The sequence below is a fragment of the Elephas maximus genome, chromosome 25, assembly GCF_024166365.1.
Source record: "Elephas maximus indicus isolate mEleMax1 chromosome 25, mEleMax1 primary haplotype, whole genome shotgun sequence".
Taxonomy (NCBI): Eukaryota; Metazoa; Chordata; class Mammalia; order Proboscidea; family Elephantidae; genus Elephas; species Elephas maximus.
In genome coordinates this window covers 16,113,431-16,135,985 of record NC_064843.1, presented here as the reverse complement: position 1 = coordinate 16,135,985, position 22,555 = coordinate 16,113,431, and the positions used below count along the sequence as shown (strand labels likewise).

The 22,555-nt window shown below is 43.8% G+C and overlaps 1 protein-coding gene and 1 non-coding gene across 3 annotated transcripts in view; both read left to right on the top strand.

Moving 5' to 3' along the window:
- Positions 1-22,555, top strand: part of TSHZ2 (teashirt zinc finger homeobox 2) — a 527,090-nt gene that overhangs the window by 481,933 nt on the left and 22,602 nt on the right. The window contains exon 3 of one of the 2 annotated variants that reach the window (XM_049869291.1): positions 15,652-15,782. The exons of the other annotated variant lie outside the window; for it this stretch is intronic. The gene's annotated coding sequence lies outside the window, so the exon portion shown is untranslated. Of the gene's footprint in view, positions 1-15,651; positions 15,783-22,555 lie in introns of those variants that run through there. 2 annotated transcript variants of the gene reach the window in all.
- On the top strand, positions 18,104-18,211 carry LOC126067859 (U6 spliceosomal RNA). Its single transcript, XR_007515474.1, has one exon. It is a non-coding gene; the product is annotated as a U6 spliceosomal RNA (small nuclear RNA).

Genomic DNA, 22,555 nt, shown 5'->3' with positions numbered 1-22,555 from the left:
TTTCCTGCACGCAAGTGGCTACCCTTGTCTCTCCCCCAAACTGGTGTGATGAATTGTTTAAAATGCCATACCCCTCTCCCCCCCAAAAAAGCCCTTATAAATCTGGTAAGTAAGCTTAATATTTCTGTCATTCTGTTTAAGAAGGATCTTTTAAATATTTAGAAAACATGGGAAGTGCCATTTTAATATCTAATCAACACACTTTAAAAGTATTCAAAAATGAAATAGGACCGTTCAGACTGCATCTTTATCAACTCTAAAGAGGAGAGAAATCTAAGGAATTCTGGTCCCCATTTCCTCCTTCAGGAAGGACGGAGGAAATTTAGGGGTAAAGAGTAACTTAAGCAGAGATTTAGAAGTCCGCAGTCTCCATTCTCCAGCTCTGTGTGGCCTTGCTTACATTACATGACATCTCTGAGCTGCAGGGCTTGAATGTATTTCTGTTGTTGTTGGATGCCATCAAGTCAATTCCAACTCCTAGTGACCCCATGTGACAGAGTAGAAATGCCCCATATGGTTTTCTTGGCTGTGACCTTTATGGAAGCAGATCACCAGGCCTTTACCCTGCAGAGCCTCTGGGTGGGTTCGAACTGCCAGCCTTTCAGTTAGCAGCTGAGCATGTAACAGTTCTGCCACCAGGGCTCCTTAAATGTAGTTCTAAGGCTTAAAGAAAGTTAATGTATGTGTAAGAATGTACAAAATGCATGGAAAGGGCTTTGAAATCAAATCTAAATAGCTCTGCCACTTACTGGCTGGGGGAACTTGGACAAATCACTTTCTTCTCTCTGAGCCTTGGTTTTCACATCTGTAAAACGGCTGGATAAAGGGGGCCATGGTCTTGGGGAACATCTAGCTCAACAGGCAAAACATAGTTTATACAGAAAATGTCCTGCCTTCTACTTTGGTGAGTAGTGTCTGGGGTCTTAAAAGCCTGTGAGTGGCCATCTAAGATACTCCACTAGTCTCACCCCATCGGGAGCAATGGAGAATGAAGAAAATGAAAGGCACAAGGAAAATATTAGTCCAAAGGACTAATGGACGGCAACTACCACAGCCTCCACCAGACTGAGTCCAGTACAACTAGACAGTGCCTGTCTACCACCACTGACTGCTCTGACAGGGATCACAATAGAGGGTCCCGGACAGAGCTGAAGAAAAATGTAGAACAAAATTCTAACTCACAAAAAAAGACCAGGCTTACTGGCCTGACAAAGACTGAAGAAACCCTAAGAATATAACCCTCAGACACCCTTTTAGCTCAGTAATGAAGTCACTCCTGAGTTTCATCCTTTAGCCAAAGACGAGACAAGCCCATAAAACAAAATGAGACTAAAGGGGCACACCAGCCCTGGGGCAAGGACTAGAAGGCATGAGGGGACAGGAAAGCTGGTAATGGGGAACCCAAGGTCAAGAAGGTAGAGTGGTGACATATCACGGGGTTGTTAACCAATGTCATAAAACAATATGTGTACTGTTTAATGAGAAGCTAATTTGTTTTGTAAACCTTTACCTAAAGTACAACAAAAAAAAATTTTTTTTAACTTTTTTTTTTAAATGGCCAGATAATACAAACTGTATAGCGTAGTTCTGAGGACCAGAGGTGATTAGCTGAAAGTGCCCCCTATGAACTTGAGAGCTAGCAGTCGCTCCACCAATACTAGCTCCCCATGACCTGTTGCCGTCAAGTCAATGCCGACTCATAGTGACCCTATAGGACAGAGTAGAACTGCCCTGAAGGGTTTCCAAGAAGCAGCTGGTGGATTCGAACTGCAGACCTTTTGGTTAGCAGCCAAGCTCTTAACCACTGTGCCATCAGGGCTCCCAATGGTAGCTATTGCTCTTTAAAAACCTGTGGAAAGCCAGGCTTGGTGTACAGGCCTGGTAGTGTATAGCCTGGTAATCATGGAGTGACTGAAGAAACCATGTTGTTGTTGCTGTGTGCTGTTGGGTCAATTCCAACTTCTAATGACCCTATAGGACAGAGTAGAACTGCCCCACAGAGTTTCTTAGGCTATAATCTTGTATGTGTGTGTATGTGTGTGTGTGTGTGTGTGTGTGCGCACGCACGCGCGCTTTAGATGAAGGTTTACAGAGTAAATTAGTTTCTCGTTAACCAATTAATACACATATTGTTTTGTGACGTTGGTTGCCAACCCCACAATGTGTCAACGCTCTCTCCTTCTCTACCTTGGGTTCCACATTACCAGCTTTCCTGTCCCCTCTTGCCTTCTTGTCCTTTCCCCTGGGCTGCTATGTCCATTTAGTCTCATTTTGTTTTATGGTCCTGTCTAATCTTTGGATGAAGGATGAACCTCAAGAGTGCCTTCAGTACTGAGTTAAAAGGGTGACTGGAGGCCATATTCTCCAGGTTTCTCCAGTCTTTATCAGGCCACTAAGTCTGGTCTTTTTTTTTTTTTTTTAGTTAGAATTTTGTACTACATTTTTCTCCAGCTCTGTCTGGGATCCTCTCTTGTGATCCCTGTCAGGGCAGTTGGTGGAGGTAGCTGGGCACCATCTAGTTGTGCTGGACTCAGTCTAGTGAAGGCTGTGGTAGTTGTGGTCCATTAGTCCTTTGGACTAATCTTTCCTTTATGTCTTTGGTTTTCTTCATTCTCCCTTCCTCCAGATGGGCCGAGACCAGAGGAATATGTTAGATGGCCACTCACAAGTTTTTAGGACCCCAGACGCCACTCACCAAAGTAGAATGTAAAGTATTTTCTGCATAAACTATGTTGTGCCAATTGAGCTAGATGTCCCCCAAGACAATAGTCCCCAGTCCTTAGCCCAGTGATTCAGTTCCTCAGGGAGTTTGAACATGTTCATGAAGCTTCCATGACCTTCCCTTGGACACGCTGAGCTGACTTCCTCAATATTGTGTACTGTCTCACCTTCCAACAAAGTTACCACTTACCTATTGTCTAATTAGCATTTTTCCCTCCCCTTCCCAGTAACCATCAAAGGTTGTTTCTTTCTGTGTGTAAACCTTTTTATGAGTTTTTATAATAGTGGTCTTATACAGTATTTGTCCTTTTGTGATGGACTTATTTCACTCAGCATAATGCCCTCTAGATTCATCCATGTTGTGAGATGTTTTGCAGATTCATCATTGTTCTTTATAGTTGTGTAGTATTCTGTTGTGCGTTTGTACCATAGTTTATCTATTCATCTGTTGATGGCCACTTAAGTTGTTTCCATCTTTTTGCTGTGGTGAATAATTCTGCAATAACCAGGGGTGTGCATATGTCTAGTCACGAGATGGCTCTTATTTCTCTAGGATATATTCCTAGGTTTAGGCTATAATCTTTATGGGAGCAGATTGCCAACCCTTTTCTCCCACACAGCAGCTGGTGGGCTCAAACTGCCAACCTTTCTGTTGGCAGCCAAGCTCTTAGCCATTGTACCATCATGACTCCTTGAAGAAACCATAAGACACACTAAGCCTTTCAGAGGTTTTGCCCTCCTCTGTGATGTCCAAGCTTGATCTTCCCATTGGCTTTCACAGCTTTTGGGAGAACCATGAAAGCAGCGAACCAGTGGCATAAGGACCAAGAGAAGGATTGGAGTCAAGTAAAACATCCCCAGGGATCCTCACTCTAGAGTTTAAATAGACTGACCAACATCTTGGTTTGCCTTGGACTGAGGAGCTTCCCAAGATGGGGTACTAGAGTCAGTACCATCCCAGGCAAATCAGGATGAGTTGGTTACCCCATGTTTAAGCAAACCTCCTCTTCAGACCTCAAGCCCAAGGATTGGTTGGCTACTCATGATTTATCGCAGCCCAGGTTCTTGGAAAACATTTCTTCTATTTCTATCTCTGTTTAAGGGTTAGTCTTGGTTCTTTATGAGAACAATTGAGAATATTCCAGATGCTCTCAAGAGACAGAAATAGCAACCAGGCAATGCTCTCCCTCCACAGAGGGCTCCACCTCAATTTCTCTGGAAATTTCCATGAGCACCAGTGACAGAGCTATTGGTAGCTGCCCCTCTCGCCAACTGCAGCTCCATTAGGAGTGTTGGGGAGTTGGGAGGAACAGGCAGAAAAAGTGAAGGTGAGTCCCTCGGTGCCAACATTGCAGTGTTCTACTGGAAATCACCAAGGAGGAGCTGACAGAGATGGGTGTGTGTAGGAAGGGAGTCTGGGAAAGTCAGCTTGGTGGAAGTTAATCAGGGGAGCCCTGTCAGCATTTCAGGGACGGGGTTGTGTTTTCCTCATCCATAAGTAAACAACTGGGAGCTGCTTAACCGTCCTAGCCCACTAAATCTTTACTCTATGGACATCCTAGCGGGAAAGTTCCTAGAATACGTCAAAGGGTCTACAAGCCCTTAACCTTTGATGAGTTTATCACAAACCTCCTAGGGTGGTCTGGCCCCACAACCAAGACTTTCTTTCAAAACTCTTTAATCAACCCAAATGGCAAACCAGCTGGTCCATCTTTTTTAATTAAAGGTTTTCTTTTGCAACTTGGCCTCCCAGCTCAACTCCACTCTCTTTCTTTCTTTTTTAATTCCCATCCCTCCCTTCCTTGGATGTGAATGCATAGCCTACAACCAACGTCCCTGCCTGGAAGAATCTGTCATGAACACTGAGGCAAACATTGTTCAGTGGCCTAAAGCCTCAAACTGGAGTAACGTACATGCCAGGGCTTTCCACCCTTGAACGTGAATGTGCTGGCATTTCACGTTATCCAAAAATAAATGTGGGAGGGAGAAGGAGAGAGAGAAACTTGAAGTGTAAGGAACTTTTCTGAATGTAGCAGCTCCCAGCCCCAGATACAAACTGCTCTGCAGAATAATTGTCAAATGCTTTCATAAACACATAAATAAGATAAATTTATTTTCGTTATTCATTTTTGGTGCTCTCTCCTTCCACTTATTTATGCTTTAAACAAGAGTTACAGTAAATATAACAATAAAAAAAATGCCTATCGTGGACAGGAAGATGATCGAGAAGCCCTGTTATACAGCAATTCATGTTTCTTCTTTACAATCACTAACGAATCTTAACTGGAGCCATGTTATGTTCCCATGTGAGTGATAAGCAATGATTTATTAGGAAGTGTCATGAAATCGGAGCGCCATACAGTGAGACATGAGCTAGTGGAAAATGTTTTCCCTGTTTCCCAACCTCATTACTCAAAGATGCAGCATCCCTTTACCAAGCCTAATTTAACCGACTTTCGTGAGCACTCCACTCACTGGCGACGGAAATTGGCCAGGGAAAGAATATCCAGCAAAGCCTGGTGCCTAATGCCTCAGGCCGGGTTCAGCTGGTGCCAGAGCTGGCCAAAGACACTGGAGCTGTGCAAATTGGCCAGTCTCCAGAAATATGATCCCAAGCATCATCTCAACTCTCTGCCAAAGCAGCAAAGAAGCTAATTCACTCAGGAAATGAAACCCACAAAGGAAGAAGGAACCCAGAAAGCCACTTTGATGGCTCTGGGCCTTGTGTTGTCCATATGTCTTGCTCTCTCCTACTTGAAACACATGCCTTGATCATTTAGTACTTATCCGCTGGTGCTGGGGAGCCAGCTGAGTGTAGAGAAAGAGCACAAGCTTTAGAGACAATCCAAACCTGAGTTCTGTCCCAGCTCTTCCATTTCCTGCCATAACTGGTGTGGTAGATTGCAAAAATGGCCCCAGTTCTTGACCCTTCCCTGTATCATGCCCCTCGCCATGTAGCTGTGTAGTATCCACTCATTCTAACTCTAAGCTCAGCTATGTGATTTGCTTTGGCCAGTCATATGGTAGCAGATGCAGTGCAAACAGAGGCTTGAAAAGAACTTGCACCGTTGAGCTTGCTCATTCTTGCACCTCTGTCATTGTTATTTGAACGTGCCCAGGTTGATCTGCTGGATGATGAAAGCAGGAGCAGAGCCACCTCAGCTGGCGGTCCCAGCCCTCAGACAGGAAGGGAGAAGGAAGTCAGCTTTCACACTTTCTCAATTTCCTCCCCCTTCTTGTTCTAGATTCCTTTTTTCTTGGATGTGTTGGAGATACGAGAGGAGATTGGGGGAAAGAGGAATGACCTCTTATTAATGAAGTGCTGTTGCAACCCTCTTGTCAGTCCATGGCTGACAAATATGAGGCAGGCATCCAGAGGTTGACTCCCTAGTAGGGCATGAGTGGGGTCTATGAGAGTCTCAGTTCCTAAAATGGGAGACGTGCTCCATTGAGTGTGACTTCTAACTCCTGTAAACACCTGCCCACCTATGGTTCACCCTTCATTTTCTTGCTGTTAAAGGCCTCTCGCTCTTCTGGGGCTGGATGCCACTGAGGAACAACACAACTCTTGACCTATTGGAAACTCACACACTCTTTTTGTTTCCAAGACAATGAGAGCATAGCAAGCCCAACTGCTTTCCCCGTCTTTGCTCCCCATCTTCCTCCAACATCTTTTACTCATTCTCAATAGCCACGGAGTACAGGTCAGAAAATCTGCTACATAAGCATTGCCCAGCAGGAAATTAAAGGTCCCTGGGTGGTGCAAACGGTCACATCTGGCTGGTAACCAAAATGCTGGCGGTTCGAACGTACCCAGTAGCACTGTAAAAGAGCTTGGCGATCTGCTCCCATAAAGATTACAGCCAAGAAACCTTATGGAGCAGTTCTGCTCTGTAATACATGGGATGTCTAAAGTTACAAACCAACAACAATAACAAAAAACAAAAATCAACAGGAAATTAAATGCCAATCACTCCTTCTTGCTGGAACCCAATCTCCTCTTCTTACTGGTATGTAATCCCCCCAAATGTTTCTCGCAGAGCTCACTAACTTGGCTTCTGCTCTTTTCCCAGATAGGCTGGTGGCAGGTGGAAAAATGGTGCTCAGTGGCCTGTTCATCTGCCACTTAGGAAATCCCATGGGAACGTGTCTGGAATCACCCTCTTTTTTTAACTTTCCACTTTGGAATAATTGTAGAATTTTAAAATTTGCAGAAATAGTACAGAGAGTGTATGGATATCCTTCTTCCAGCTTCCTGTAATGTTAACATCTTAGGTAACTATGGTACCAAACCAAAAACCAAGCCCACTGCAGTCAAGTCGATTCCAACTCTTAGAGACCCTATAGGACAGAGCAGAACTGCCCCATAGGGTTTCCAAGGCTATAAATCTTCATGGAAGCAGACTGCCACATCTTTCTCCCTAGGAGAGGCTGGCAGGTTCAAACCTCAACCTTTCAGTTAGCAACTGAGTGCTTTAACCACTGACCCATATCAAAACTGGGAAATTAACATTGGTTCAATACTATTCAAAGGAGCCCTGGTCAAGGACTAGAAGGCAGGAGGCGACAGGAACGCTGGTAATAGGGAACCCAAGGTCAAGTAGGGAGAGAGTTGACATGTCGTGGCTTTGTTAATCAATGTCATAAACCAATACATGTACTAAGTGTTTAGTAAGAAGCTAGTTTCTTCTGTAAACCTTCATCTACAGCTCAATTTAAAAAAACAAACAAATGAACAAAGGAGCCCTGGTGGTGCAGTGGTTCAAACCCAACAGCTGCTCTACAGGAAAAAGATGTGGCAGTCTACTTCGGTAAAGATTACAGCCTTGGAAGTCCTATAGGGCAGTTCTACTCTGTCCTACCAGTCGCTATGAATCCGAATCTACTCAACAGTGATGGGTTTGGTTTGGGGTTTGGTCAATATTATTCCCTAAACTGGAGCCCTGGTGGTGTGGTGGTTAAGAGCTCTCAAAAAGATTGGTAGTTTGAACCCACCGACCACTCCTTGGAAACCTATGGGGCAGTTCTACTCTGTCCTAGAGGGTCACTGTGAGTCAGAATCGACTCGATGGCAATGGGCTTTGATTCACTAAACTACAGATCCTTTTCAAATCTAACCAGTTTTTCCCCTGATGTCTTTTTTCTGTTATAGGCTGTAATGTAGAGTCTCATATTGAATTTATCTGTTGCGTTTCCTTCTTCTCCCATCTGGGACCATTCGTTGATCTTTCCTTGTCTTTTGTGACCTTGACACTTTTAATAAGCATTGGTCGGATTTTTTGTTGTTGTTCTTGTAAAATGTCTCTCAGCTTAGGTTCTTTTGGTGTTTTCTTATGATTAAATTGAAATTATGCATATTGGGCAAGAATACCATAAAAGTGACGTATGCTCAGTGAATTGTTCACGATATTGATATGTCTTACTACTGGCGATGTTAACATCAATCATTTGGTTAAGGTGGCATCTGGCAGTTTCCTTTAAAATATGAGCTACTTAGCTCCTCTCGTCCTTGTCTTTGGGGCTTTACCCAAAATATTGTGAAATAAGAAAATTCCATTCAATATCCTGTTATACTAGCTGTGTGACTTTGGATATACAATTTGCTCCTTCTTCGAATCTCATTTCCTCACCCAGAAAAAGGAAAATAGTAATAACCACCTTTCAAGGTTGCTGTAAAGATTAGTGATCACATAGGCAAAGTATCTGGCAGGTGGCCCAGTTGTCGTTATTGTTAGGCCCTGGGTGGGTTTAAACTGCCAACCTTTCAGTTAGCAACTGAGTGCTTAACCATTGCACCACCACGACTCCTTGTAGACCCTAGCAAACAGATACCTCTAAAAACATCTTGAGCAATTTGCACACATTATTGTTACCCTCAAAATAAACCAAAACGATGTGAGTAATCATCATCTATTAGCAGGAAAGGGCCCAGGAACTTGGAGATGTGAGGTGACTTCCCCAATTGTGTCATTCCCCTGTGTCAGAGTCCCTGGTGACTCACTCAACCCCCTGAATACTCTGCTATGGTCCTCTCCAGATCTCCTAGACTGTGCTTTTTAGTATTACTCACCACTCTTACCCACCAGGCAGGACTGGAAAGCAGTCTTGCCCAGCAGTTGAATACACAGTCCCTGGAGGCAGACAGCCCATGGCCCAAATCCTACCTGGGATACGTTGGGCAAGTCGTTTATATTCTTTCTGTCTTACTATCCCCCCCTCCAAAGGACCTAATTCTGGGATTATTGTCATTACTAAAAATTATCAAAGGATTACTGCTTAAATAAAGGAACACAATGAAAGCTCCCAGCATAGCGCATAGTGTGTGGTAAGCAAGCAATAATTGTCTAATTAGCTGAACTTATCATTTACTCATTCAACAAATACTTATGGGCACCCACTGTGTGTCAGGCACTGTTGTTGGCTATGGCAATAGCCACTGAACCAGGCTAGAAAAGTCCAAGTCCCCACTGGGTTTTCATTAGAGCAGGGAAGACAGACAAAAAATGAGAAAACAATAGTGTGATTTCACATCTCTTAAGCAATGCATTGGTTAAATGTACACGCCAACACTTTCCCAAACAAGCTAGTGTCCTTATACCTGGCGGTTCCCATGACATGGAATACTGTCTGCCCCATCTCCACATGTTAAAATCATGGCCCTTCTCCAAGGCCTATCTCAACCTCCATCTCTTTGATTATTCATCTACTGATCCTTTAATTAGAGGTGATCATTTCCTTGTGGGCTTCCCAACAGCACGATGGACCTCCATCACAGAGTGCTCCAGAGTCTGCCCTCTGACTATTATCTATGCTCAAGTTAATCGCCTTCCTCATAACCTCCAAGAGCAGCCTTTACTGCAATTTTGGCAACACTGATTCGTTTTTAGTTATGTGGTCTCTGTTCTGGAAACCCTGGTGGCGTAGTGGTTAAGTGCTATGGCTGTTAACCAAAGGGTCGGCAGTTCGAGTCCACCAGGTGCTCCTTGGAAACTCTATGGGGCAGTTCTACTCTGTCCTACAGGGTCGCTATGAGTCGGAATCGACTCAACGGCACTGGGTACTGGGTACTGGTCTCTGTTCTACCTTCTTCACCAGATTATAAATGGGTTCCCTAGGGCAGGGCTCACAACTGTCTAATACACTGCCAGACTTCCTGTTGAACCCAGCACCTGATCCAGTGGGTGTGCAAATGTTTGTTGATCGAACAAGTGCATCAATTAATGGCCCTGGCTTAACCCTCTTGCTGAATTGTGATTCTTAAAGGGCGGTGGCTATGTTTTGTTGTTGCTGTTAGTTGCCATCAAGTCAATTCCGACTCATGGCAACCCCATGTGTGCAGAACAGAACTGTGCTCCAAAGGGTTTTCAAGGCTCTGACCCCTCGGAAGCAGATTGCCAGGCCTGTCTTCAAGGTGCCTCCCTGGCTGTGTTCAAACAGCCAATCGTTCAGCTAGTAGTTGAGCGCTTAACCATGTGTGCCACCCAGGGACTCTGGCAAGGTGCCCTGGTGGCTCAGTGATTAAGCATTCAGCTGCTAACTGGAAGGTCAACTGTTCTAAACCACCCATGGTTCTTTGGGAGAAAAGACCTGGCTATCTGCTCCCGTAAAGATTATAGCCTAGAAAACCCTATGGGGCAGTTCTACTCTGTCACGTGGGGTTGCCATGCGTCAGAATCGACTCAAGGGCACACAACAACAACAGAGACTCTGACCATTTCTTCCTCATCTGTTATTTGTTGAAATGAACTGAGGCATAGCAGCACTGGCCGCTTTTGCTCTATTAATTATTTTGCTTGTGTTTTTGGCCTCATCTCTCTTTTGGCATCCCCATCTCCTCCCCTTTAAAATACATCCCTCCCACCATGGTGAGCGCTTTGCTGCATTACAGGGGTTATGTGAAGGTAACGGAAAGAAGACATGTAAGCATTTTGGCTGCCTTGACAGTGAACTGCTTTGAACATTTGCAGAAATTGCATTTTGTTGCCCTGACTTTTCCTGAACTTTTGCAAAACCCATGTAAATAGAGCCATCTACCTTTATCCTACTGTTGTCAATGATTTAATGAGGGATTATTGCTAATTTTACTGAAAAGGAAACTTTGAAGGCCACATTTTTCTCTCTAGTACTCATGCAGGCTGCCAGAAAAAGAAAAACAGGAAGTGCCAAGTTGTAGCTTTAAGAGTTTATCCACATCCTACACTATCCTTCTCTTCTCTCTCCTCCTCCCATAATCCCACACTCCAGACTCAGAAGCCAAAACAAAAAGGACCGTGAATCTTACTTTCCCGACCTATGTTAAAAGTATACTTCAGAGTCCCTGGGTGACACAAACAGTTAAGCACTTGGCTACTGACCAAACGGTTGGCAGTTCGAATCCACCCAAAGGTGCCTCAGAAGAATGGCCTGATTATCTACTTCTGAAAGATCGCAGCCATTGGGGGTAAAAAAGAACACATCTTAGGAAAAAGATTGGAAAATCTTTCCAGGAAAAGTTAACTAGAAACTCCAAACAGACACACCGTGTTGTTTATGTCATTCCTGAAAATGTTTACAAAGCTATTCAAGATGAAAAAGAGTCTCAAGTTTTCACACAGCATAAGCAGAGTATGAGGGTCCCCAGCAATGATTCTTCTTTAGGATGGGATGTCATTTTCTCATTTTCTGGTTCATAACCATCTAGGTCTAAAAGCTGACTGATTAAAACACCCAAATGTGCAATAGGAAACAAAAGACTCCTATTTTTATAAATCATGTAACCCCTAACTTGTTTTGGAAATCATATCTACCAGAGGCTCAACATGCTGGACCAAAGCAATAATTGTTTTATTTAACATGGCTGTGCTAACCTCAGTGACTTAGAATGTCTGATATACCTTGCCTCTGTATCCCAGCTACACTGACTTTCTTTTTGTTCCTTGAACAAGCCAAGCTCCTTTCTGCTTCAGCTCCAGATATTTTGGGACCTCTGCTAAGAATTTTCTTTCCTTAATCCTTTGTCTGGCTAGCTAAGTTTTTAAACATTTCTGAAGATTCTGGAATAAATGTCCCTCTTCCTAGAGCCTCCCATGGCACCTTCTCTTCTCTGAGAGGTATACACCCACACACACATGCAGACCAGATGAGAACTGTCTGTTTTTCTCCCTCGTGAGTCCACATGCTTTTCTCTATGGCATTTGCCTTCATTGTCATCATTTGTGTGGGTCTTCCCCCAAGTCAGTTTTCTCATTAAACTATTAACTCCACAAGCCAGGTAAGGTAGGAATTATTTCAATCTTGTTCATCACTGACAGCAGTAGGCTCACAGTGGAACATATGGTGTGTATGGAATGAATGAATGGGTTTGCTAGTAGAGTCTTGGAGAAGCTAGACGAGGAGAGCAGATTAGAACAAGGAGGTGGGCAGACTTAGGGCTGCTCAAGAAAGTCAAGAAGAATAGCTGAGGTCATGGCCAAGATAAGAGTGCTCTCATCAAGTCTGAAGAATGACTTGAAGTCAACAGCCCCAGAGTAAGTAATGAAGGGGATAAGAGCAGGTTCAGATGCAGCTCATGGAATAGGTCAAGGCAAGAGGTTTAGGAATGAAGTTGTGAAAAGTGTGAAGGGCTCAGAGGCCCAACTTTATGTGGCCCAGCCAGACTTGGAGTTGATTGGAACCCCTTAGGTATTTTCCCACCCGAATACCTAAATTGAGTTTTCTCCTCTATTGTAAGAAGCATGAGGGCAGGAAAGATTTTCTCTTCCTCACCTTTGACTCTCCCACAGCACCTAGCAGGTGTAGTAGGTGAGCACTGAGTACTGTAGGTGCCCAACAGGTTTTTGTTGAATAAGTTCATCTCCCATTTCCTCTCATCATGTACCTGGTGCTAAGACCACACTGACGGACTTACAATTCCCCCAAACATCCATATGGCTCCCTCCTCCTCTGACATCACTACTACTGTCAACCACCACTCTAAAGGCATTTGGATTAAAGTAAGAAGGCCATTGGATGGAGAGCTGGAAGACTTCAGGAGAATTTGAGCAGAATTCATTGCTGGTGAGTCGATTCCAATTCACAGCGACCCTATTGGACAGAGTAGAACTGCTCCATAGAGTTTCCAAGGCTGTAATCTTTACTGGAGCAAATCACCAGGTCTTACTCCCCCAGAGTGGCTGGTGGGTCCAAACCGCCTACCTTTCAGTTGGCAGCCGAGCAGTAGACCACTGTGCCACCAGGGCTCCTTTTAAGCCTAAAGCCACCCCTTATTAGCTATGTGATCATGAGCCAATCACTTCATCTCTCTGAGCCTCAATGATTTCATCTTCAAAATGAGGATTATGCATACCTACAGAACAGAGGAACCCACTTGCCGTTGAGTCAAATCCAACACAGGACAACCTCATGTGTGTCAGAGTAGAACTGTGCTCCACGGAGATTTCATGGCTGATTTTTCAGAAGTAGATCTCCAGGCCTTTCTTCTGAGGCACTCTGGGTGAACTCAAACCACCAACATTTCGGTCAGCAGCTAAGCACATTAACTGTTTGCCCCACTCAGAAACTCCACCTAACAGGACAGTGTATGGCTAAAAGAATAGTAAGCGTGTGAAGGAATGTGTCATGGTTCTTCCAAGTTCTTTTACTCAGTTCTTCCAAGATGCTTCTACTCAGAAATAAACTCTGCCTCTTCTTGGTAGCTTTTTCAAGGCACACGTTGTGTTGTGTTGCTGTCAGACGTGCCTGGCTTATCTATTCTCCATAGATGAGAAGCTTCTTGAAGTGAGGAAACATGTCTCACTCGCCATAGTTCTGTTGGATTTCTGATAGCGGAAGATTGGGTAAGGGAATAGAAATGCAAACCACTCTCATGGTAGATGCATGAAAGAAGACCATGGGAGTATAAATAAACTGCAGAGCTAAACAGGGTCTTTCCCCAGGGGGGCCCTTTCTTGGGTGCCATCTGGCTTTATTCACATGCCTGGCACAGGGGATATTTGATAAATATTGAAAGGGTGAATGAATGGATGAATGAATGAATGAAATTGCCTTTGATTACACCTAACAAGAAAGAAAAAGAGATTTAACTTTGTGTTCTAGACTTTGAATGCCTCTGCCAATGACTAAATATCTTCCAGGGAGGGCAGATGGCAGCCTGTACAATGAACAATTTAATCTTTAGAAAATGGAACAACTTTGCCAGCCAACTCCATTTTTCTGCACGAGCACATTGTCAATAACATGTGCTCTCAAATACGTGGGAAATTGATGACTGGGCCCTGATTTATGGAAACAACAGCAAATTAAATGATCACCTTTCTCTTTCCTAGCTTGGGGTCCTTCAGACCAGCCAGGGATTTTTCTTTTTTTCCTGTGACCTAATAATAGAGAATGTCTAATTAAAATGCCTCACTGGGTGATTGTGTGTGTGGAGTAGAGGAAGGAGGGGAAAAAGGCCAGGGTATCTTAATTTAAAACCAGGAGGGCAAGAGCCACTTAGGTGATAATGAAGATTAACTTAGGGAGCCGCTGGCTCTCCCTCTGCACATAAAAGCAGATATTGAGGGAATCCTTCGTACAAACACCTTTGTGGCCTCTTATGTAGCTCCTCATAGGAAATCTTCTTGCATTTGGACAGAAAGGAGGCCTGGTGGTACAATGGTTAAGCGCTCAGCTGCTAACAAAAAGGCAGTGGATCAAACCTACCAGCCACTCTGCTGGAGAAAGATGAGGCAGTCTGTTGTTTCTAAGATTACAGTCTTGGAAACCCTACGGGGCAGTCCTACTCTGTCCTATAGGGTCTCTATGAGTCGGAATCAACACAATGGCAATGGGTTTTGTTTTTTGGTTTTTTTGTGGGGGGGGGAAGCTAGATTTGCATGAAAATAGACCTGAGGTGGGGGACCCTCCACTCCAGAAAGTAACCCTGTTGGATGTTTGGGACTGTTTCTGTGAATCACAGCCTGATTCTGAGAAAGTCCCTGTCCTAAGGCCCCTCATCCTAGAAGGGTGGTTCTGAACTCATATTTGGGTCAAGAACTTTTTTGAAAATTTTATGAGGGCTACAGATTCTCTGTATAGAAAAAAAAAAAAACTGAGTGCTTACAAACACGCACACACACACACTGTGTTGTTGTTGGGTGCTGTCAAGTTGATTCCGACTCATAGCAATCCCACGTGGCAGCAGAGAACTGCTCCATAGACTTTTCTTGGCTGTAATCTTTACAGAAGCAAATTGCCAGGTCTTTCACCCGCAGAGGCACTGGGTGGGTTTGAACTGCCAACCTTTCAGTTAACTGCCAAGTGCTTAACCATTGCACTGCCAGGGCTCCTCATATACACATGCAGAAATGCAAAATTTTGTTTATTGTGTCATCTCTTGCCTTTGCCATAAACTAGAACAACTTGAGTGTCAATTGCTACTTAAAATTCCATTCTTCCCCAGGGGTCACGTGGCACTCATCCAGAGTTAGGCAGTGCTTGCCTTATAGGGTCCTTGGCTCCCTTGGAAACTGGGGTTCCCTAATTTTTTTAGGCTGTGGACTTCTTTGGCATCTGTTGAAGCCCATGAACCCCTTCCCAAATATTATTTTCAAAGGCATAAAATAAAATGCATAGGATTTTTAAAAACCTCACTGAAATGCAGTTATCAAATATTAAAGATACCAATTTGGGATAGAGTAATTTATGAACTTCTTTATACATATTAAATAACACAGCCAGCGCTCAGACTAATAACACTGCAATTTCAAAGCAATGATGAGTGTAAATGATATCGCAAGATATTTGCAACAGCTGTAAAGCAATGTGAAAATATCTGATATTTTGGTAAAAATATTGGAGATAAAAATGCTGCTGCTGCTGCTGATTTGGTGTCTATATTCATAATTGAAGGAAATGCTGAGTTCAGTTACAAGTTACTGAAATTAAAGATGTCTTTTTTTTTTCCCACCCAAGTTCACGGACGCCCTGACCTCTCTGCATGGATCTCCTGCCTGGGTGTCCCCACAGTTGAGAAATGCAAGCTTAGTCTTCCTTCTCACTTCACCCTCAAGCCTGTCTCACCTCACTTTATGTTCTCATTATCATTTACTTAAAAAAGAAAAAAAAGTTGACATCAAGTTGACTCCAATTCATGGCAACCCCATGTGTGTCAGTAGAACTGGGCCCTGATTTTTGGAAACAACATAGGGTTTTCAGTGGTTGATTTTTAGAATTAGATCAACAGGCCTTTCTTCCAAGGTGCCTCTGGGTGGACTTGAACCTCTAACCTTCTCATTAGCAGCCAAGTACATTAACCGTTTACACTGCCCAGGGACTCCATTATTTGCTAAAACATCTCCTAATTGAAAGAATGTTGATGTGAATACTGCATACATCTGACTGGGTTGATGCTGAAGGTATAAATCAGACACCCACCATGCCTACCATACAGAGGCAGTTAGGGGTGGGAGAAGAAAGGCCACTCTGTTGAAAAGCTGGTTAACTGGAAAATAAACCTCGAGAAGACAGGGGACAAGGCCATCTTGTTCCTTACTGAATCTCCAGCACCTAGCCACGTGCCAAGCATAGGCAAGCCTTTCAACACATATTTGTTCAACTGATGAATAAATACAGGAATACACATCAGTAGTCAGTTAGCAAAGAGTAAGGTTGACCTGCCCTTCCCACCTCACGGAATGGGCAGGAGGGGCAAGGGACAGCAGAGAATTAAGTGAAGTTTCCCAAACGTGAAAGAATGGGCTGCCTAAAGGCCAATATGGACATCTCACATGTTCTTCCCTCCCTGGCCTCCACGCTGCTTGTCAGAAAAGCTTCTGTCGTGATCACTTGAATGTCAGTGGTTTGTTCTTACCCCCATCGCTCTGCTCTGCACCCCAGCCTCAAAGGGAGCAGCACGTGGTATGGCTAAGGGAACCCTCATGTTAGCTTTCGGTTCTCGTATACAAAATATAGAGGGGCAGCAGTGGTTTAGCGGTAGAATTCTCACCATCCTTGCGGGAAAACTCAAGCCAATGCACCCCAAGTGCAGCCACCACCCACCTATCAGTGGTGGCTTTTGTGTTGCTGTGATGCGGAACAGTTTTCAGTGGCACTTGCAGCCTAAGACAGGCTAGGAAGAAAGGCCTGGCAAGCTTCTGCTGAAAAACCAGCCAATGAAAATCCTTTGGATCATAATGGCCTGATTCCATCATGCGTGTGGTTGCTGTCAGTCAGGGGCTGACTCCACGGCAGCTCGCGATACAAATCGTGGGAAGTCCACCCTAGCACTGGGTCCATAGTTGCGCTTGGAATGAAATGTTCTGTAGTAAAATTTATAAGGGAGGTGTTTAAAATATACATCATTTCTTCTCAACAGCTGGTCTGGAGTGGAGGGAAGGCTTGTATTACTTCAAGAAAGAAAGTCTGCTTCAGTGCTTTTTCAGCACACAAATAGGACCACAGATATGAGACTAAAGGGGCCCCTGAGGAGGCGGTTGGTCTAGTGGGAAAGGAGCAGGCTCCAGGATTGGGCAGAAGAGAGTTCACACCCAGCCTCAACCTCCTTCTTGTGGTGGCAACCCCAGACAGAGCACTTAACATTTCCACGAGTCAGTGTACTCCTCTCTGAGACGGTACTGTGGTTTTATCATGGGGCCTCACTGCCAAACGAAGGAGCTTCTGGCAGCACCTGGGACAGGATGTTGTTTTTATTTGCTGCTGAGGGGATTCTGACTCATGGCGACCCCATGTGTTACAGTGTAGAAACGCTCCATAGGGTTTGCTTGGCTGTAATCTTAATGGTCGCCACTCATCTGTCAGTTTGTCATATGGTGATGGCTTGCACGTGGCTGTGATGCTGGGAGCTATGCCACCAGTATTTCAAATACCAGCTGGGTCACCCATGGTGGACAGGTTTCAGCAGAGCTTCCAGAATGACACAGACTAGGAAGAAAGACCTGGAAGTCTACATCTAAAAATATCGACCAGTCAAAACCTTATGAATCACAGCAGAATATTGTCTGATATTGTGCCAGAAGATGAGCCCCCCAGGTTGGAAGGCACTCTACAGACAGCTGGAGAGGAGCTGCCTCCTCAAAGTGGAGTCGACCTTAATGACGTGAGTGGAGTAAAGCCTTGGGATCTTCCTTTGCTGATGTGGCTTAACTCCAAATGAGAAGAAACAGCTGCAAACATCCATTAATAATTGAAATGTGGAATGTACAAAGTATGAATCTAAGAAAATAGGGAGCTGTCAAAAATTAAATGGAATATTTGACGATAGATATCTTAACTGGCTTGCCGAAAGCAAAGAGGACTTGAAGCACTTACTGGTGAAGATCAAAGACTACAGCTTTCAGTATGGATTACACCTGAACATAAACAAACAAAAATCTCACAACTGGACCAATAAGCAACAGCATGATAAATGTAGAAAGGATTGAACACATATACTAAAACTGGAATGATAAAGAGAAGATTAACATGGCCCTTGTGCAAGGATGACACACAAATTCATGAAGCGTTCCATATTTTTGAGAAGAAAATATTCTTTGATTTGGCCAACACATGAGGAACGTGCTTCTTAGTTCCCACAAATATATGAGACCAAGTGGATAACTTCTACCCAAAAGCAAGAGAAGAAGGCAGCAAGGGACAGAAAAACTGGATGAATGGTCATGGGGAATCTGGGATAGTTACGAGAGGGGGGAGGGAGGGAGGGAGGGAGGGAGGGAGGGAGGGAGGGAGGGAGGGAGGGAGGGAGGGAGGGAGGGAGGGAGGGAGAGGGGCTTTCACTAATTAGATAGCAGATAAGAACTATTTTAGGTGAAGGGAAAGACAGCACACAGTACAGAAGAGGTCAGCACAACTGGACTAAACCAGAAGCAAAGAAGTTTCCTGAATAAACTGAATGCTTCAAAGGCCAGCATAGCAGGGGCAGGGGTTTGGAGACCATGGTTTCCAGGGACATCTAAATCAAGTGGCATTATAAAATCTATTAAGAAAACACTCTGCATCCCACTTCGGAGAGTGGCACCTGGGGTCTTAAATGCTAGCAAGCGGCCGTCTAAGATGCATCAATTGGTCTCAACCTACGTGGAGCAAAGGAGAATGAAGAACACCAAAGACACAAGGTAATTATGAGCCCAAGAGACAGAAAGGGCCACATAAACCAGAGACTACATCATCCTGAGACCAGAAGAACTAGATGGTGCCTGGCTACAACCGATGACTGCCCTGACAGGGAACACAGCAGAGAACCACTGAGGAAGCAGAAGAGCAGTGGGATGCAGACTCCAAATTCTGGTAAAAAGACCAGACTTAATGGTCTGACTGAGACTAGAAGCACCCTGGTGGTCATGGTGCCCAGACCTTCTGTTAGCCCAAGACAGGAACCATTCCCAAAGCCAACTCTCCAGACAGGGATTGGACTGGACAATGGGATAGAAAATGATACTGGTGAGGAGTGAGCTTCTTGGATCAAGTAGACGCATGGGGCTATGTTGGCATCTCCTGTCTGGAGGGGAGATGAGAGGGCAGAGGGGGTCAGAAGCTGGTGGAATGGACATGAAAAGAGAGAGTGGAGGGAAGGAGCATGCTGTCTCATTAGGGAGGGAGCAATTAGGAGTATATAGCAAGGTGTATATAAATTTTTGTATGAGAGACTGACTTGATTTGTAAACTTACACTTAAAGCACGATAAAAATAAAAATAAACCATACACCAAAAAAAAAAGAGATTGAATTTGTCAAGGATTTTGTTTTACTTGGATCCACAATCAACACCCATGGAAACAGCAGTCAAGAAGTCAAATGATGGGAAAATATTAGCCCAAAGGACTAAAGAACCACATGAAACACAGCCTGACCCCAGAAGAACTAGATGGTACCTGGCTACCACCACCAACTGCTCTGACAGAAATCACAATAGACAGACCCAGACAGAGTGGGAACAAAATGCAGAACAAAATTCAAATTTACAAAAAATAAAGACCAGATTTACCGGTCTGTTAGAGACTGGAGGAATCCCAAGACTATGGCCCCTGGACACCCTGCAAACTCAGAACTGAAGTCACTCTTGAAACCCACTTTTCAGACAAAGATTAGACAGGCCTATAAAACAAACAATAACACACGTGAGGAACGTGCTTCTTAGTTCCCTCAAATATATGAGACCAAGTGGATAACTTCTACCCAAAAGCAAGAGAAGAAGGCAGCAAGGGACAGAAAAACTGGATGAATGGTCATGGGGAATCTGGGGTGGAAAGAAGGAGATTGTTGTCACATTGCAGGGATTGCAACCAATGTCACAAAACAATTTGTGCATAAATTTTTGAATGAGAGACTAATTTGTGCCATAAAATTTCACCATAAGTACAATAAAATTTAAAAAAAGAAGAAGAAATCAAACGACATATTTGGTCAAATCTGCTGCAAAGACCTCTTTATAGTGCTGAAAAGCAAAGATGTCACTTTGAGGACTAAGGTGCACCTGACCCAAGCCATGGTATTTTCAGTCGCCTCATATGCATGCAAAAGCTGGACAATGAAAAAAGAAAACCAAAGAAGAATTGATTCCTTCAAATTATGGTATTGGCAAAGAACGTTGAATATACCATGGACTGCCAGAAAAACAAACAAATCTGTCATGGAATAAGTAATGCCAGAATTCTCCTCAGAAATGAAGATGATGAGTCTTCGTCTGACATACTTTGGACGTGTCATCAGGAGGGACGAGTCCCTGAAGAAGGACATCATGCTTGGTAAAGTAGAAGGTCAGAGAAAGAGAGGAAGACCCTCGACAAGATGGACAGAGGCAGTGGCTGCAACAGTGAGCTCAGACGTAGCAAGGATTATGAGGATGGTGCATAACTGGGAAGTGTTTTGCTCTGTTGTACACAGGATCACTGTGAGTCGAAACTGACTCGATGGCATCTAACAACAACTATCTTAATGGAAAAGAGTCTTGGTGGCATAATGGTTAAGCACTCAGCTGCTGCTTCACAGGAGAAAGACCTGGTACTCTATTCCCATAAAGGTTACATCCTAGAAAACCCTATGGAGTAGTTCTACTCTGTCACATGGGATTATGAGTCAAAATTGACAGGATGGCATACAATAACAATCTTAATGGAAGCAGATCACCAGGCCTTTTCTTCTGTGGTGCTGCTGGATAGGTTCCAACCACCAGCCTTTAGGTTGACAGTAGATGGCAAAATGGTTTATGCCACTTAAGAACATCAAAAGCTCTCATTAAGTGATAATAGCTATTACTGCACCAAAGTTGTCTTGGAAGAAGTACAACCAGAATGCCCCTTAGAACCAAGGATGGCAAGACTACATCTTACATACTTTGGGCATGTTATCAGGAGGGATCTGTCCCTGGAGAAGGACATCATGCTTGGTAAAGTACCCAACCAACCCAGTGCAAAGTACAAGGTCAGCAAAAAAGAGGAAGACCCTCAACTAGAGGGACTGACACAGTGGCTGCAACAATGGACTCAATCACAACAACGATTCTGAGCATGGAGCAGGACTGGGCAGTGTTTCCTTCTGTCGTACATAGGTTGCTGAGTCAGAACTGACTCGATGTCACCTAACAACAACATACCAAAGCGCAAACAAATAAACCCGGACACTCAAAGGTCATGTACAGATTCTTCTGTTGTATGGAAGTATAGTTGATCTTTTTGTTATTTGAGACCTAAGTGGACCATTTGGGCTGGGACTTGTAAATAAGCTTCTCTGCCTTCCTAAACGATCATGCAGGCTTTTCTGTACATTTCTGTGGGTTGTGAAGGAATTTAATCATCATAGAAAGGCTGATTTAGGAATGGGGAGGCGAGAGAGAGGGAGAGAGAAAAGGGAAGGAAGGAAGGAATGTTGAGGTAAAATCATGCAAGTTCTGTGTTCCTTCTCTCCAAGAGGAGATAATTGATTAAATGGCAGGAAAAATCAAGCGATCAATCAATCATCTATGAGAGCAGTGGCTCTCAGTCTCAGCAGTGCATTAGGATCACCTGGGGAGCTTTTTAAAAAATAAGGCAAATAAGGCAAGATCTCTGGGGATGGGGCTGGACATGTTGGAAACAAAGAAGAAGGATCGGTAGTTGGAAAATATGGCATTGGTTACAGAAACAATGCCAGAGATCACATGATAGAATTTTGCAAAACCAACAACTTCTTCATTGCAAATACCTTTTTCCAACAACATAAGCAGCGACTATACACATGAACATTACCAGATGGAATACGCAGGAATCAAATCAACTACATCTGTGGAAAGAGACAATGGAAAACTCAATACCATCAATCAGAACAAGGCCAGGGGCCAACTGTGGAACAGACCATCAATTGCTCGTATGCAAGTTCAAGCTGAAACAGAAGAAAATCAGAGCAAGTCCACGAGAGCCAAAATATGACCTTGAGTATATCCCACCTGAATTTAGAGACCATCTCAAGAATAGATTTGACGAGTTGAACACTAATGACTGAAGACCAGATGACTTGCGCAAGGACATCATACACGAAGAAAGCCAAGAGGATATTAAAAAGACAGTAAAGAAAGAAAAGGCCAAAATGGATGTCAGAAGAGACTCTGAAACTTGCTCTTGAACATCCAGTAGCTAAAGCAAAAAGAAGAAATGATGAAGTAAAAGAACCAAACAGATTTCAAAGGGCAACCGGAGAAGTAAAGTATTATAATGACATGTGCAAAGAACTGGAGATAGAAAACCAAAACGGAAGAACACGGTAGGCATTTCTCAAGCTGAAAGAACTAAAGAAAAATTCAAGCCTCGAATTGCAAGAGTGAAGTATTCTACTGGGAAAATATTAAACAATGCAGGAAGCATCAAACAAAGATGGAAGGAATACACAGA